Source organism: Sander lucioperca, chromosome 16 (assembly GCF_008315115.2).
Source record: "Sander lucioperca isolate FBNREF2018 chromosome 16, SLUC_FBN_1.2, whole genome shotgun sequence".
Classification (NCBI taxonomy): domain Eukaryota; kingdom Metazoa; phylum Chordata; class Actinopteri; order Perciformes; family Percidae; genus Sander; species Sander lucioperca.
In genome coordinates, this window is record NC_050188.1 from 6018091 (window position 1) to 6037421 (window position 19331).

The window sequence follows — 19331 nt, forward strand, 5'->3', positions numbered from 1 at the left end:
CATCGTACTGTACATTGTTTGTGGTTTACATTCAGAGAAGATTCAATGATTGTATCCAACATAGTGCACAGTAGGGCTGGGTTAAAATAACCAATTCTCCAATTAAATCGATCTTTGTTTGAGTGATCTGACATTGATTCATAACATCCTAAAATCTATCTTTTAATATATTAATACAATGTTAGTCCTGTTAAGTAAAAAGTACTTTAACCCTCGTGTTGTCCTCGAGTCTAATTTGACCCGTTTTCAAAGTTTTTTACATTAGAAATATGGCTTTCTTTCTGTAAAAATGATTTATTTCATGGGCCCTGAAAGCACCGCCTCTGATAGGTCAAACTCTCCCACTTTGATTCTCCCAAAGGATAAATTGAATCGAGAAAGCCAACCCCTTATGTTTTAAAACAGTTTATATATATTTCACTTATCAATATGGTAAGATATTTGGGGGGGTTGCACTGGCTCGTTTCACACAGCGATACGCAGCCCTAGGGCCCCATATTATGGAAGGCTGGTGCACGAGAATACATGCACTAGCACATAGAGCATGGTGGTAACGACTGTGGCCAGCAGAGGGTGACCATGCATTATTTAAAGCCCCGGCCAATGTGTGTGGAAGAAGCAAAAACTCAGCAGGCAGACCAATTGCAAATTAGCATTATGTCACAGTAAGGCAGCAACACGACCATTCAAAACTCCCTTTAGATTTTGACATTAGATATATTAGATATATATTAGATAGATTAGATACATTTCTTGGCAGGTAATTAGCACTCACTAGGAATTTGCTTTGGTTGATGGTGCATACATAAAGACAATATAAAATAAACACGATAGATACAAAAAACACATACATACAACTATTTAACATTAACCCGTGTGTTGTCTTCGGGTCAAATTGGACCTGTTTTCAAAATGTCTTTATCAGAAATATGGGTTTCTTTTTAGCTACCCAATTTTAATTACCCAAAAATAACATGGATGATTCCACACAACGGCTTCGCGAGTACAACAAAAGATCGGATCTCTACTTTCATTGAATTTTGGGCGTTTTTTTTTTTTTTTTCAATGTTTCAAAACAGTATCCCGACTAAATGATGACCCTTCTGTGATTATCCTTCCTTTAATACGAGTCAAAATCACGCATGTGTTCTGCTTTTATGACTCAAGAATTAGCTATAATTTTCTATAAATGTTATGGATCATGTGTTAAACTGGTGGTAATAAGTTGGTGTTAGTGGTGTTTATACATGGTAGTGAAAAAAAGACGCAAAAACGTCAGAAAAAAGTGTTGATTTTTGTTTTCGGTGGTTGAATGGAGGACAACACAACGAGAGATGTACAAAAATGTAGCGTGATGTACAAAAACTTCAAAAAGCAAAAAGGATATGTAGAACGTCCTATCCAAAGCCTTCATTTGTACAGATGTTTTCCTCTGTCATAAACACCAGGGGGCCATTTAGCCGGAGATCACTGCGGGGATCAATGGAAATGTCACCAAACATTGAAAGAGTGTCGGCAGCTGTGTCTCTTAAAAGCAGCCGAGGGAGTGACAGGGGAGTTAGGAGAAGGCCGGCGATCGATATTAAATCGCACTATTAAACTGTCACTCATAGCCCGTTAAGGTGTAAACATGGAGGAATAACCCGGTTACTAAAGGAGTTCTCTACCTCTCTTAAGTCCGATAATCGGCTGTTGGACAGTCTGGCGAGGTCAGTGACTCGAGTCTGTTCGGTGTGTTCCGTGCCGTCGTCCGTTGGAGGAGCTGTTGGCCTTTATTTTGGCCGACCTGACATGCTCAGTCGGAGACAGGGCAGTCGGGACTAATCTGGAAATGGCGAGCAGGATGACCGTGACTAAGCCTCTCAAAATCTGACAAAAATCTTTTAAACTGACCTTTGTCGATCTGAAATGAAGACAGATTCAGCAACTGCACGGCCTATTTCTCTCTTAAAATGTTTACAGAAACACGTTTCGGTGAACTATTTTAGTACAATATGAGATCGTATTCTGAATGAGTCGCCATTAATGGCCGCTTGAAAAATCCAAAATCCGGAAGCAGCAGCCAGACCCATGTGACGCGTTCGTCCAATCAGCTGCCGGTTTTCATTTTTTGGGCGTCAATACAGATTAACGCCGCCTGCTGTTATGGAGACGTATTATGTCTCGTCGCTTTGGTGTGTTCCGAGGCACTTTTTTGACCAACTTGGGGGAGACTGATCAGTCCAACTGCCTTTTCTGCCAACGGTCGGCCGTCTGGTTGGTCTGTAATGGCCTTTAACCGGGTTAAGAGAACTCTGATTTTAACTGGGGTAAGGTGTTTACATGGCATTTGAGAAATCGGCGTATTGTCTTAACCCAAATGTAATCGTTTTTGACTGTTGCACAGCACATGACATGGGTGTATATTTGGTACTTGCAAGCAGTGTTTGAATGATGAACAGGTGGAATGGCTATCCAGGTGGAAGGTGATGGCGTCTGGCGGTGGGGGGGGGACTGGTGCAGGCTGATGAGTTTGGCAGCAGGGAATGGCAGGTGATCAGCAGGGGAAGGCTCAGCTCCGGTTCTGGAAGGTACTGGAGGTAGAAGAGTCACAGGTGAGAACATTTACAGCACAGTCACAGCTACAGATCATTTCAGTTTCTGTCACTGGAGAACTAGGGCCTGGAGCGTTAGCATATAGAGAAACGGAACAATCTGGCAACGAGTGAACAGGGAGCCGGGGTTTTTATTTACACTGAGCTCCATGGTTGATGGGAGTCAGGTGTGCCAGGTGGTGATTGCTGAGCCACGCCCCTGCTGAGAAGCACACACACACACACACACACACACACACACACACACACACACACACACACACACACACACACACACACACACACACACACACACACACACACACACACACACAGGTTTGTGGCACTATCTTTGTGGGGACCTGTCATTGACATAATGCATTCCCTAGCCCCTTACCCTAACCTTAACCATCACAACTAAATGCCTAACCTTAACCCGTACCCTCACCCTAACCCTAACCTAATTCTAACCCTAATCCTAAAACCAAGTCTTAACCCTCAAACAGCCCTTTAACCTTGTGGGGTCCAGCATTTTGGCCCCACAAAGCTGTTGGGACCCCACAAGTATGCTGGAATCCCGGTTTTTGGACCCCACAAATATAGTTAAACAAGCCCACACAAACACACACACACACACACACACACACACACACACACGCTAATGGAAAACTACTAATGAATAAGAAAATGATCATTATAATGTATATTTAGATCATAGATCTAAATATAGATTTATCTATAGTTAATTTGATTTGCTATATATTTAGATATTTATCAGCTATGTTGAATTTATCTCAGGTCATTGCACATTTAGATCACTAAACTAAACAATTTATCAATAATTAAATACTGATGATATCAATCAATCAGACTTTATTTATATAGCAATATTCATACATGTACAACACACACACACACACACACACACACACACACACACACACACACACACACACACACACACACACACACACACACACAAACCCCCTCCCCCCAACAATCCATAAACCACAGAGAAATAAATAGGTGGAATATAAATAAATAAGTAGAATCAATTATAATCGATAACAATGGACATTATTATAAACATCTGGGGGGTTAGGTCAAGGTAATATATGCTGCTGGAACATGGACTGTAAGACATGAATTACATCTGAATACACATTGCTCATAAATGTCACTAGTAGCTTGTTCAATTCATGTGTAATCATAACTGGAATCTTTGTGTATGTAACGGGATGAAGGAGCATGTTAGCAGCTCTGCTGACAGCCATTACCGGCCGACTGTTACAGTAAGAACGATTACAGTGCAACACATCATCCCGGGAAGTAGGCTGCCTTTACTGTCACCTGGGATAAAACAATCTCCAAAGCAAATAAACAGGAGGCCTGCTGTGGTGATGGGAGCGGCGACTGGGCCCCGCGGCCCACTCCCAGCCTCGCTGGCTCCCCCCGCAACAAAGGAGCAGACGGTGATTCCGACCTGGCTCTTTTGTCCGGGTCCACATGGGGCCATGATTAAAACAGTTCAAGTCACCGAGGGGGTCCGGTGGGCCTCACCTCCCCTCCCCTCCCCTTCCCCTTGACAGCAGCACTACCTGCAGCCTTCCCATGGAGGGCCCCAGGAAACTGGGGAGACAGAAGGAGTGGGTCTGCCTGTTTTGTGGAAGATCTTGAATATTTTTCCCCCTGAAACTTCTGACTAAATGTGATTCTGTGTTTCCTTGTACCTCTTTTTCTTGATATTTTTTTATGTAATCAATCTGTTATTGTATAGTTCTTTGTATTATTTCCTTATTTTATGTATATATGTATATTTGTAAGAACGAGTCTTGATGTTTATGTGCTATGTTGTTTACCTGATTCTTTGGATGATGCATTTTGTCAAAAAAAAAGAAAGAGAAGAGTTTTGTGGAAGAACATCTGAAGCCGTTGACACCCACACAAAATGAGATATAATAAATGAAAAATTATAACTTTATTTAGCACCTTTGAAAAACAAGAGTTTACAAAGTGCTTTAACAGTGGAAATAAAAGCGTATAAAAATCAATTCACATACATATATACACATACACATAAATACACAATGTTGCAGTGGTGGAAGAAGTATTCAGATCCTTCACTTAAGTAAAAGTACTACTATCACACTTCATTGAAAATGTTACTTAAGTAAAAGTATGTAAGTATCGTCAGGAAAATGTACCTGAAGTATTAAAAGTAAAAGTACTCGATGCAGAAAAATCCTCCCAATTTAGAAACTGGAAACGATCCAAACAGTTCTGTCAATCAACTAAGTGTTTAATGGTCTAATCATGTCAGCTGGACTTGTAGGCCGTTATATTGTTGGGTAGTTTCATTTATAATAAAACATCATATTTTATAAACTACGTATGTTTTGTTGTGTGCAGGAATCTTAATTGGTAAAGTAACTAGTAACTAAAGCTGTCAGATGAATGTAGTGGAGTAAAAAGTACAATATTTCTCTCTGAAATGTAGCGGAGTAGAAGTAGAAAGTGGCATGAAAAGAAAAGGCTTGAGTAAAGTACAAGTACCTCTAATATGTACTTAAGTACAGTACTGGAGTAAATGTACTGAGTTACATTCCACCACTGCAACATTGTAATAGTGAAAAAGGAAAGATGCGGCAGCTCTGAAGGACAGAAAAAAACCCCAAATCAATGAACAGGTGATAGTGGGAAAAGAGAAAGACCATATGAAGACGGCATCACAAATTTGTGTGTCGAAGTGTGTTTTAAGAAGTGATTTAAAAGAAGTCACTGATATCTCCTCGGGCAGGTCCTTCCCTGTCTGATGATATAAATCAGAGTATAACCTACTCTTAGTTTTTAGTTGTTTTTTTAACCCTTGTGTTGTCTTCCCGTCCACCATTAACTTTTTGTCCTTATGGGTCGTTTTTTTTGTCACTTTTTTTCAAAGCTTTGTATATCATGGTCAATAAACCTAATTTATGTGACATTATACCTAACTTCTTTTTTTTTTTAAAGCAGAAGTTATGAATTATTTTTGAGTAATAGTTAAGGTCAGAGGATGGTGAGTGGTTCACAGCTTTTGTCAAAGTTTAGTCAGGATATACTGTTTTGAAACCATTCAAACATTGTTTTAAATGCTATGAAATTGAATGAAGCACCCATAATTCAATGAAAGTAATCATCAATTTTACATGCGAAGAATGTTTTATGGGTTCCATTCAACATGCATTCATGCATCCATGTTAATTTTGGGGCAACTAGGATGAAAGAAACCCATATTTGTGATATAAAAAACTTTGAAAACGGGTCAAATTTGCCCCTAGGACAACACGAGGGTTAAATGAGCCGGCTTTTGGAGTGGCCTCTGCTGTGGAGGGATCAGCTGGATCCCCGTATCCTTCCAAGCGTGCGTGTGAAACAACATGTTTGACTTTGCTTGTTTGCATGTATCCACGCTGCTCTTGATAGGATTACTGACGCGCCGAGGCTGTCGATCGTTCTCTCCGCATAGATTCAGTCTGTTGCCACCTCGGGAGAGTGAGGCAAAGGAAGAAGGCCTGTGATGTCAGAGTGTGAGAGAGTGTGTGTGTGTATCCTCTCCAGGACGGTTTCTCAAGTGTGGATTCCAGGCACTCTTACCCCACCGATGTGTGTGAATCTTATTCATAGTCTATTTTTCTTGGCATGAACCATTTGCTGCAATGATCCCCACTGGAACCATTAAGGTTTCCTCATAATTTACTTGATGATTTACTGACGGATAGTGATAAATCACTGCACTCTATACTGCCGTCAAAAATCATCAGCAGGAGTATTCCTGCCTTTACTTTACAGACTGAACTACACAGAGAAAAAAAACATGTTATTCGTCACTGTGCACAGACAAAGTTGGTGATTTCGATTTTAAACTAAAACTTAACTAAAACTAAAGGATTAAAGATATAATGTGAAACTTCAAAACAAATGAGAGAGAGAGAGCAAACATCACTTAAGAGGAACTTTTGTATTTCAAAGGAAACTTATAAGAACAAATGCTAAATATCACTGCATCCCAACCAAAGGAATTCATTTATGGAACGGCTGCAGTGAAGAGATGAAATCATGTACAATGATGAGCAATTTTAAGAGACTATTTAAAATGAATATATTGAATGGATAGGAAAAGGACTCGAGGTGTTAGTATTGTATACTGTCTGTATGGTTCCTGGGCTTATGTATACTAAGTCTAGTTTGGATGGGTTATTATTCGGTTTGATGTAGATGGACGGAAACGAAGAAAAAAGATGGAAAAGAAAAGTATGCATGTATGTATACATCTGTGTGTATGTGTATGCATGTGTTTATGTGAGTGTAGGTAGGTAGATATACGGTGTATGTGTATGTAAACATGTATAAATAAGTGAAGCATCAAATTGTTTTGTATTTAACTAAAGGATAAAAATAGAAAAAGGGGGTAGGAGTAAGTTTTTTTTAAATTTCTTCCTACATGGGAATTTGTTATTTGAATCACTTACAATAATTTTGGAAGATTGTGATCAACATCCTTGATTATGCGGCACGTTTTCTTAAAAAATGCAATGGAATATGCGGGATATTTATGCAATTTTATGCGATGAAATTGCGGGAACTTGTAAAAACTGCAGTTTCATCATGGCCTCATTGCAGGGTTTGCAGCTTTTCGATGATGTTCACGTCACGTAATTACGTCACTTCATAACGTCACTTCATAACGTCACTTCATAACGTTCCCATGGCAACAGGGGAAAATGGCTGCTCTTGTGTGAAGTAAACGCAACATTTTTCAACTTTCTGCTAAGATATATGTGACTTTTTTGCAACGAAAATGCGGGGATTATGAAATCATACAAGCCCCGCATATTTTGCACGGAAATCAGCAATTTATGCGGCGAAAGTGCGGCGTATTTGAAAAAATGCAGCCCCTGCATAAATATGCGGGTTTTGGCTGATTATGCATTGAATTATGTGATTGCATAATCACGTTTTTCTGGAGGGACTGTTTTATTATATACACTGTATGTATGTATGTATGTATGTATGTATGTATATATATATATATATATATATATTTTTTTTTTTAGATGTTCAAAATAAACTACAAATAAAAAAAAATAAAGGCGACGAGACCAATGTCATATATTTTGTTGAGTTCAGGGTTTTCCCTGCCATTTTAAGTCTAAGGTGCAGCACCTGAGCCGTTTTTTTTTTTTTTTTTCGCAGAACTTAAGCTGAATGGATGTGAAATGCGGCAAAACAGTGAAAAAAGCACCAAACTAACTAAAGGACTTTCCTCCGATTTAATGATTGTAGTTGGACTTCTTTAACATTTGTCTTTAAGTTTTTTGAGTGTTATCTATCATCTGCTCTAACTTTTCCATGTTTTAGTCACAGATAAGGTGATAATAATGGTCCAAAATTAGCCTATGTCAAAGTGCATTTTTTTTAATTGAAAAACATCACATTTTTGATGAAGAAATACCCCTAAACTCCATGCCAAATACATACACCTGAGTCTTCCACAAACCGAAACGTGTATTATCCCAAATGTTTCCAACACTGTTCAAACTCAGGAAAATCTCTCATTTGGATCAAGTCTGTAGCCTGTAAATGGCGTCATATCCTCTTTGTGCATGCATCAAGCATTGTGGTTGTCTGCCAGAAGCTGTCCTAAATGTACATTTTATGCAGCTCTAAGCCACAATTTTCGCAATACACTTTTGAGATCTTGGCAGTTTTTTTAAACTTCATAGACGAAGGATTTTAGTGATTGGACACGTGGATCTAAAGTTATCAGAGGATCACGCTCACGATCAACTCCTGAACTGACACTGAAGGAATCCTAACCGCGAGAGGCTGACTGTAACGGCGCCATTGCTGTTATTATAGTTTTAATTTGTATTATAACCTTTATTTAACCAGGAGAAACCCATTGAGATGAAGAATCTCAAAAAACACATAGTTACAGACAAGAATACAAGAGGACAACGTTAATAGAAGTGAAATAAAGCAAAGCAATTTACATGACATTAATTCCACATAGCTTTTTTAGCAACCAAGACAAATTATTGAAAACAATGACATCTTAAAGCAGCCATATTATGCTCATTTTCAGGTTCATAATTGTATTTTAAGGTTGTACCAGAATAGGTTTACATGGTTTAATTTTCAAAAAACACCATATTTTTGTTGTACTGCAGTGCTCTCTCTCACTGCTGCAGATCCTCTTTTCAGCTGGTCTCTGTTTTAGCTACAGAGTGAGACCTCTTTTCTTCTTCTTCTTCTGTACTATCTTTGATTGCACTGCACATGCCCAGTAGCTCAGATGTAGATCATGTCAGCTAGCTAGCTCCATAGACAGTAAAAGAAAGGCTGACTTCGGTCAGTTACAAGGAAGGATTAGCTGGGAGACTTCTAAATGAGGGCGCACATGTAAGTAGTTCTTTTGTAGATTATGGTGAACTTGTGTGTGTTGTAGCAGTGCTTTGCTACTGAGAACGAGGTAGCATGCTAGCGTTAGCATGCTAGCGTTAGCATTAGCGTTAGCATGCTAACGCTACGAGCTAATGGTTGCGGTTAGCCTGCTCGTTTCGGCTTGTGACGTCACAAGCCGTGCCGATTTTGAACAGCTCACCCAGAGACTGAAGGCAGGACACATTCAGAAACTGTATCTCACTCTAAACAGCATGGATGGATTTTTTTCAAAGTTTGTATGTGTGTGGAAGCACCAGAGACACAACATAACACCCAAAATCCCAGAAAAAGTGATTTTTTCATAATATGGGCACTTTAAATAGTCTGCCTCCCTTTCTTTCATTTTGGATTTAAAGCAACACCAAAGCACTTTTCCTCTTCGATCCCCCTACAGGTTGGAAGCGGAATTGTCCATTACCGCTGTCATTCGAACTACAGATCCGCTACCCGATCTGGCAAACTTGCATAGTGCGGTTTTAGCCGATAGAGGGACGCAAAGCGAATGCAGAAGTGCCGTTCACCCTGTTACGAGTTGATGAACCACTGAAACGATTTTGGAAACGTTATTTTAAAGGTGCTCTAAGCAATGTCACTCGTTTTTTAGGCTACAACATTTTTTTGTCACATACAGCAAACATCTCCTCACTATCCGTTAGCTGCCTGTCCCCTGAACACACTGTAAAATAATCCGGTCTCTGTAGACAGCCCAGGCTCCACAAACGGCAACAAAAACAAACTGCGCCAACCTGCACCACCAAACATAACAGAGTTCCAGCCAATAACCGACAAGAAGGATTTTGGGGGTGTGGGTTGGGGGGTTAGTGCGAGGGGAGGGGGAGGGGACGGGATGAGGAGGAGGGAGGAGCGAGCTAGCCTCCGTTTTGTTTGACAATACTTCGAACGTCAACAAGAAGTGCCGTCACCCAACATGGCTTAGAGCACCTTTAAGGTACAAAATAATCTTTGGTGTTGCTTTAAAAGCATTTACCGAGATGAATTCATTAAGTCTGATCTCAGTCTGTAGCGTATTCCATGCAGAGGGGGCAAAGCACACAAAAGCCTTGTTTCCCTGTTCATGCGCATTAGGGACAGAAAGCAAAATGATGTCCTGAGAGACCCAAATTGAGAGACCCAAAGTGGCAGAACATTACATATTGTACGTTTAAAGCTTTAGTGCGTAACATTTTTTTTATAATAATGAACGTCCGTTACATTCAAGCCATTGCCAAATGAGTTGCTACAAAGCTAATTAAGACTATCAGCTCCACACAACTCTCTCTGGATTTCTCAGTATGGCTATGATAATGACTTCTTCTGAAGAGTCCATCATGTTTTTTTAATCCTCCGTGTCCTCCTTGGCTACTAGCAACTGCGTGGAGGAGGGGGGGGGGGAGGTGAAGCGCAATCACGGAAGGCTTGTATCATGTGGATGCGCCGACAGAACTGTTTTGTTGTGATTAGAATTCCTAATGGGGGAGACAGAAACTACGCACTATAGCTTTAAGTACTCATTTATGGTTTGAGATCGTCTCTGACTTAATACATAAATAACCAAAATAAACCATTTACTAAATAAACCGTTTTAAATGTGTTGGGTTTAAGCTGGAAAATACATTTGTCACAAAGCTGAAAACAAGGCGCTTCATCCCAGCTGATAAGAGAAGTTGATATTTTGGAGATACATGTTTTCACAGCACAGCGACAAATATAGTACACATAATGTATATAATGTATTCAGTAGCAAATAGCCTATAGAATACCTGTAAAAATGGACTGATTCAAACATGCATAAATGGCATCAGAGGAATTAAGTAGAAATACATGAGTGCTTGTTGTATGGCATTGATGTGTCTAAAAGTGTGCTACAACAACAGCTGAAAAATCATAGGAAGAACACAACGAATGTAGAATGTGTGAAATATAAAAAAACACACAAAAATATTAACTATGGCCGCCATGAAATTGTAAAAATCTAAATATACGCTACACATACTGTACACACTATGTATTACTGTGAAAGGCAATTATGTGCAGTTTGCTGAACTTGGCTTTTTCCCCTCTTGCAGTGTCTTTCCAAGTAACCCAGGGAGACGGTTATTCTCTGCACTGATCAGACAGGTCAGGTCAAAGGTCAGGAGAGTCTCAGGACCTCCACAACAAACACTGCTCTCATGCTTTGTACCTTTTGGGGGTATTTTTGGAAGGTAGCGGGACACTGAAAAATGATATTATTGCATATATTATATGATTCATTTACACCCTTCTCTTCTATTTAAACATGCACTTCATAAAGTGGAGAAAGGGGTACATGAAGGAAATAAGAGTTCGGTGAGAAACTACACAAACAATCCCTACTTTTAAATTATAAAGTGTATCAAATGAAGTATTTTTTTTTTCCAGCCGGTTTGCTGGGACTCCTCAGAGACAGATAGATAGAGAAGGATTGAGCAAGACAGAGAAGAAGGAGGGGTGGGGGGGGGGGGTAAAAAAGAAAAAAGAAAAAAGAAGAAACACTCCAAGATGAAGGGGCAGCAGAAGAAAAGGGGCAATTACTGTTCCTTTCTTATGGAAATGGTAATGAAGTGGGACATGGGGCTCGGGACAATAGAGGGCCACAGGCAGGTTGAGCGTCACCGTGTAAACTGCTTCCTGTTAGGGAGCCATTTAGCCCTCACTTTTACTGACTAACAAGCTATCTCCACGCCAACTACAAAGAGGCTTCCCCATCAAAGCTGGAGGCTGCTGCTGTCTGTGGAGTCCAGATAGGCTTTTCCCAGGCCAGGCCAGGCCATGTGTGTGTGTGTGTGTGTGTGTGTGTGTTGTTTTCCCTTTACCGGGACGAGCGATGGCGTCTTCCTGCGTTTCGCATCTTCTGACTGCTGCAGAAATGAATGCTTGCGCAAGTTATCCCCAGTGAGTTTAGGCAGTGTTTCCCCTAGGTTTATACAAGACTTAGGTGCACATATTTGACGAGGGTATAGGGATCCTCCATTAAGAAACTGTTACGTTTTTCAATCAATAAATATGTAATTTCACGTCATTTTGGACAAAATACTATAACCGTATATCTGTCTAAAACGTTAGAAAAGCTAGAGCAGATAATAGATAACACTCTCAGGTAGAAGACTCAGGTGTGCATATTTGGCGTGGAGTTTTGGGGTCTTTCCTCATCAAATATGTGATGTTTTTCAATAAAAAAAAAAAAAAATGAAGACCATTATTATCACCTTATCTGTGTCTAAAACATGGAAAAGCTAGAGCAGGCAATAGATAACACTCAAAAAACTTAAAGACAAATCTTGCTAAAGAAGTCCAACTACAATCATTAGATCTGAGAAAAGTCTTATCAGTTAGTGTGCTGCTTTTTTTCACTGTTTTGGGCGCTTTTTTTGCCGCATTTTCACATTCATTCAGCTTAGGTGCTTAGGTCCAAAACGTTGGAAATGCTAGAGCAGATAATAAATAAATAGTAAAACTGTGGGACCAACTGCAATCATATCTGAGAAAAGTTATCAGATTCAGAAAAGGTTTTATTGCCACAATAAGTTACACTTATGACGAATTTGCCCTGGTGAAAGGTACATACATAAACAAACAAACAAACAAACATATTAAACATTACATACATTTAGTTAGTTTTGATGGTCACATTGGTTTTACATTGATTCGGCTTAGGTGGTCCCTAAAAATGGCTTGGGTGCTGCACCCTATTCTTATAATGGGAGGGAAATGACTTTAGGAGCATACTATAATACAATATATACAATCATTTAATAATTCAAAGCTTGCATCAGAGACGTAGGCGCGCAGTGATGTGGTTGTTATGAGGACGGGGAAGGCAGGTATACTACTGTAATGGATTTTTGAAGTAGTTTTCCTATAATGAGTGTTGACGGCTCAGAGAGAAATTCTAATAATGACTTAAAGGTGTTAACTTTGTGTATTATTACCATCGACTGCATGTCCATCTGCCACGCCTCGGCACTGACAGCTGGGAGTGATCCTCATATTGTCGTAATAAGAAATAAAATGAAAGGATAGAGCTCTGCATTTAGTGTATTCATATTTAAATTTACACTATATTTAACCGGGTAGTTTCAATGTGAAGAACGTTCATTTCTTCAGAGACTGGAGAAGAAAACTACAGGTACACTGCACATCTGAGGAAGAATCGGGAACGTGCGTTGTTAAAATCAACAACAACAACTTCAAATAAAACATGAGATAGCACTGCTTTAAAATAAGAGAGGAGAATCATCTCTACATTCTACATTCTTCATTCATGTTTGATGGACCGTGTGAGTGTGTTTGTAGGTTTTTGCTTTTTATTTTAAAAAGAACTGATAGAATTTTTGTTTTATTACAGAAATTGTATGAAACTCATGACCTACATTCTGTCATTGTATTTCTTATGGATGGAATTATAGTGAAAATAAATGATTCCCCCCCTTTTTGCTGGGGACCCATTGGACCCCTCAAGGACCCCTGGGGGTCCCTGGACCCCACTTTGCTAACCACTGGGCTAAAACTTATGAAACCACTGGAATAGCCTTTTAAAGGATAAGGCTGCAATCTGTCTGTGGCACTCATCCCTAACCTCATCTGCTTCCATTGAAGACATTAACCTTTAAAAACAGATCACAAATATATAAATTCTTTAAAAAAGAATTGACTTGATGTGTGTGAGTGTGTGGTGAGTATTTACAGCAGCAGGACGGTGTGTGTGGGATTGAGTCAAAATAAACTACAGTGTGTGTGTGTGTGTGTGTGTGTGTGTGTGTGTGTGTGTTCATGGTAACAAAGGAACATGCCAGCCAGTGCAACAGTGTGGCTCACTGATGTGTTAAAACCATAGAAATAAAATGGATAGAAAGGACATTGAGCTGTTTGTCATGGTCATTTGACTAGTATAAAACAACTAGCAATGGACCTTTTTCACAGCAGACATTTTGACTTGTCATAGTAGGAAAAGCCCAGCTGAAATTGATAACCTTAACGATGGCTCAATTCCAGTAAAGTGTCCCAGTAAGCTATTTCAGTGAGTCAGCATGAACAATACCAGGACCTCTCCTAAGTGGAATGCAGCCACCATTAATGGTTTGGAATACACCTGTGCTTTTCCTACTATGACATGTCTATTGTTGTTAGTTGTCACGGTGACAACACACGTCAGTGAGTAAAGTGTGTCGCAGCTCGCTGGGAGGAGAGCGGCCCGATGCAGCTCGGGAAATGTTCTCCACCGACCAAGGCCGCTGTTTCTGTCACCAATGCAGCATGACAGCACGGCGGAACCAGCCAGCCAGCCAGCCAGCCAGGCAACCAGCAGATGGCTGGCTAGTTAGCTAGCTTGCTAACTCCACCGTGCCCCCACACCACTGTGGCCACAGAAAACCAACTGAACAAAGTTGTCAATCATCTGGTGATAGCTGTGTGCTTTCCAGAAATGTGACAAGAGTGTGTGGACGAAACATTAAGTTGTTACGCTTGACTCATTTAGTGCCGGGCTCTCTGCCTCGCATCGTTACTACTCCAATGCTCGTTCGGCCGTCATTTCTAAACCTCACCTCCGCGACATGCCTCAAGTTCATTTATACAGAAGTTCAACAAGTGCTCCAAAACCATACAACGCCCCTAGCGGTGGCAGGAAATATCAGATCAGACGTTGCTTCACTTCGGGTTGTGCATGTGACACGAAATGTGACGTAGTTTAATTTGTTCTGTAAACTTAAAAAAAACAACTCTCCATTACTTTTATTTTAGAACGGAACATCTATCAATCTTCTGGGTGAAAGTCCTGTGTTTGTTTGAACCCATCCACCACCCCAACCTCCCTCCTTATAAACATAAATATGAGTCGTAATTGCTGCTTGAACAAACAACTTACATGTGGGCGTTTTATCGGAGGACAGTCTCCAGGAGGTAGTCCATATCACCAGCTGTATCCTTTAGGGTATAGGCTGTCACGTCTAGGGATGCAGGCTTGGACCCAGAAGTGCAGAGGTGTGGAGGCAGAGGAAGATTTAGAACAGGGGTCTTCAACGTTTTTTAAGCCAAGGACCCCTTAACTGAAAGAGAGACCTGAGCAGGGACCCCCTACTATATACTGTATATATTGTGTAAAATGAAGTTGCATATTAAAGTGGGCCTACAATAATGTGTAGGGCGGCCTAAAAACTTTATACAAACCTTTTTTGCATAAAATACTAAGCTATTAAAATAGCCTAATATCTGTTGGCATGATTTTATAAATCATGTTTTAATGTTAAACATACATGTAGCACAGTGACTCCTTAGGATGAACTGGATCTGTGGATGGCTATTTTAGTGACTACCTTACCTATAGGCCAGTAAGCCTATCATCAGTGGGGATTTACATTTGCTAATAATATGTTAGATTCATGTTAAGACTTTTTTTAATTTTTGAAAAAAACTTTGCATTAATTTGGAGGGCCCCCTGCATTGACTCTGAGGACCCCCTAGCGGTCCCAGACCCCCTGTTGAAGATCACAGATTTAGAAGATTTATTAAAATAAAACGGCTTACAACAAAGTCCTGAGGCATGCAGGCAAAAGGAGTTCCAAAACTCTGAGAAAACTAAAGACTAGGGAATCAAAAACCAAAGGACCGGCGAGACGTAGTGAGTAAGAAACAATGATCTGACAACAGATAAAGGAAGCACAGAGACAAACTACAAGAGCTAACGAGAGTAGTAACAAGGAACAGGTGCCATGGGGGCTGGTGAACAGGTGAGACACATCAGGGCAGGGCAGATCACAAAGGTGGGAAAATACACGAGGCAGGAAGTCAAACAAGACATGGCACGTGAGAAACAGAGACTACAAAATAAAACAGGAAACTAAAGTACGAAACATACACAAGGATGGAACTAGGAAAACACAAACAAAGAATACATGACGGACGGTGAACAAATGAGGAAAGAGGGAAAGACATAACAGGGAAAACCCCAACAGAAAACCACAGCCATGACATAGGCATTTTAATAACCAGGCATGTGACCTAGTCCCATTATAACTGGATGGGACGTTGATGAGATGAACTTGATGAAAAACAACAGACAATACACTTAAATAGACCCAAGCCTCGAGAAATGATTTAAACTTTCATAAATAAATATTCTTGCTCTCTTTTCATTGGCAGTGGCATTTATTCCGCACACTGATGTTCCAGACAACATTTTAGAATTCTCCTGCCTGTTCTTCTCGCCATCAAGGGCCTGGAGCCTGGATGAAGCTGTGACCCTAGTCCCTCCCCAGCACACTGGGCAGAAGGGGGCAGTGTGCTGGTGTCATGGAGGATGCAGTGCAGCTGAGGTGGGGGGGTGTGTGTTGGGCTAAAAGCCCTGGCAGGACTTGGGGGGGGGGGGAGGCAGGCGAGATGAGGAGGCGGGCTGCATCTATTGTCTTTTAATGAGAGCCTTTGATGTGGCCCCACTGTTTGCTGTTTGTACACCTGGGTCCCTGCGCCTGCATTCAGATTGGCTGTCTGCTGGTGGAGGGGGCGACTCGGCATATTCCAGGTAACACTTTCCAGTCAGCTGCTGCTGCTGCTGCCTGGCGTGGGAAGGCAGTAAAAGCTGCCCGGCCCCCTTTGTTTACCTCCTTGAGTTTACGGTACAGCGTCCCCCTCCCCACCCACCCTCCCACTCCTTTCCTATAGTCCTGCCTGGCCTCCAGACTCTGCAGGCAGACGCTGGCTGCCTCTCCGGGGCCCCTGGACACCCGTAGAGGTATGGCTGCATGCCGGGGCTCACAGGTAACAATACTTCCTTCCAGCAGAACAGGAAATGAGCGTTGCCTTACAACTGCTGGCTGAGATGTTTGAAAAAAAAACAACAACAGACACAGAAGGAAAGAAAGGTTTGTGGGTAAAGCAATCTGCATGGCTACCACGAGACGTAAGAGAGAATATGTTGTTGTGTTATGGGTGAACTGGCCCTTTAAAAAAGCTTCCATTCTTACAAGAATATTAAAACAACATCAGTGGATCCCAATCCTTTTGGCTGGAGACCCCTTTAAAGAAACAATATCTGTTTACAACCACTTGTTCCGGTTGAATACTGCATTTGATATACATATTAAATCCCCCAACTTAATCAGGTAGTCTCACTGTGACCAAGAGGGACCTGTGCACAAGAACGAATGGGACGAGCACACAGAAATGCTATAGACAGTAGTTCTACATTAAAGTCCCCCATCACTCATAAAATGTGTTTGTGTGATGACCTGGGGCACGTTCAATCTCAAAACGTTATGTACCGCGTTGCTACCGTTTCCGTGTTAAACGACGTGTTTCCTCGGGAACGGTGTGAAACGGCGTGCAGCCCCCTGAACGTGGCCCTGCTTCAAACTTTTATTTTTTGTATCCGCTGGATAGAGCACGTACGGTCCTGTGAGTCGACTATGACTTTTCTTTTTGTAATGTGATGCAATGTTAAGAATTTTTTTGGAACTTCTTTTGTAAATGAAACCATATCGGACTCAATTTATCAATCAGAGCAGAGTATTTGTCTATTTTAAAACATGTCTGGATAACAAAATAAATAAATGCCTGAGTATAATATTTAAAAATATTTTTATACAATTTAGAAAGGGTCTTTTAACGTCCACCATGTCATTTCCCCTTTCATGTCTTCAGCTGTCCTATAAAAATAAAGGCGTAAAATGCCCAAAAAATAATCTTAATCTCTAAAAAATAAATAAATAAAAGCAGGTTACTATATTGTGCATGTTTTACTTGAATTTGATTTTTTTAGAGGCCTAAAGATGTAGAATTAGGCAGTAAAAATAAAAAAAATTGAATATTTAATAAAAATTCTGTCCTGTCCTGTAAATCATTAGATTAGATTAGATTTTTTTATTGCACCTAAGAAAATGCATTATAGACTAGTAAAAAAGGAACAAGATACATACAGTATATAGTGAAAAATAACAGATAATGTGCAGGAGGAGCAAAAAAAAAAGAAACCTCATAGGGGCTTGATAGGTGGCCCTCCTGCTGTATGTAAGACATTTATTTAAAATACAAATAAAGCAGTACAAACATATGTAACACAGCTAAAGAATAGGCATAAAATATGAATGGTGGATACATTTTGACAGAGAATAATTAGGATGTTGCGTTGCTTAACTAGACCAACAGAAAAGAGACGGTTTGCCTCTTATATCAATTTAGACTCGTGCAGGTTTGAATTTATTTAATTTATTTGTTTATTTGACAGGGACAATGCAAAGCTCCTTAGCAGTACCAGAGTTAGCTTTAAGCTAATTTCCATCTATAGTCCCTGGGCAGGAAACAGAGAATAACAGTTCTGTCAGAAGATGCCATAGACTGACTGAGAACATGACTTGGTAAACTGTCCCAACAATGAGGACCTTGGAGTCTAATGGAAAGACAGTGGGATGAAGATTATTGGCTGACGTTGTGTTGTAATAATGGCTTTGGGAATTGTGTTGAAATTAGAGATGTTCCGGTATCGGCTCCGATACTGCCTAAAACGCTAGTATCGGTATCGGGAAGTACTGGAGTTTATGCACCGATCCGATACCACATAATAAAGCCCTAAAGAAAATCTACGTTAAAGTAGTTTATTCATGTTCTTTTTCCCGTTATGACTGACTGTCAAACTGGATAATAAAAGAAAGTTCTGTGGCGTTCATTGTTTGTGTTTGTTCATGTTTCACAAAGAGTTTAACCTGAGCCAGACTGACCACAAAGATAGAAATCATATCACATCCATACAGGGATAGTATTATACTGTTGTTAAAACATAATAAAATATATGACACACTGGTATCGGATCAGTACTCAGTATCGACCGATACGCAAGATCAGGGTATCAGAATCGGTATCGGGAAGCAAAAAATGGTATCGGACCATCTCTAGTTGAAATAAAATTGGAAAACAGACTGGGAATAAGTTATGAAAAACACAAAACATTGAAGATGGGTGGGCTCGAAAATAGGGAGGACTGGGTGACTGGGATAAAGGAGTAGAACTGGAACATCTTTTGGAGAATGTTCATCATCTCGCGACTCTTGTAGGTCGACCCCTAGGTTGACAACCACAGGTTTAGATTTAAAGAGAAACTTTGTGGATTGTGGCTGTAGTGACAGCATTAAGTTCATCAAACAAGTAACAATGGCACCTGTATTAAACAGCAAAGCACTTTGTTTGGCTGTTATTAGCCATCCATATTATTGCTTGGCAACGTGACGAGCAAGTAAGATGCTGACAGCTCATTGGCCACGCATCGGAAGG

The 19331-nt window shown here is 40.4% G+C and overlaps 1 long non-coding RNA gene across 1 annotated transcript in view; it reads right to left on the reverse strand.

Annotated features, from left to right (window-relative positions):
- Window positions 1-5585: 5585 nt before the first annotated feature.
- Window positions 5586-19331, reverse strand: part of LOC118493438 — a 20374-nt gene continuing 6628 nt past the window's right edge. The window contains exons 2-3 of the long non-coding RNA XR_004895394.1: window positions 11216-11219; window positions 5586-5640 (exon numbers count right to left, since the gene is read on the reverse strand). This is a non-coding gene — a long non-coding RNA (uncharacterized LOC118493438). The remainder of the gene's footprint in view (window positions 5641-11215; window positions 11220-19331) is intronic.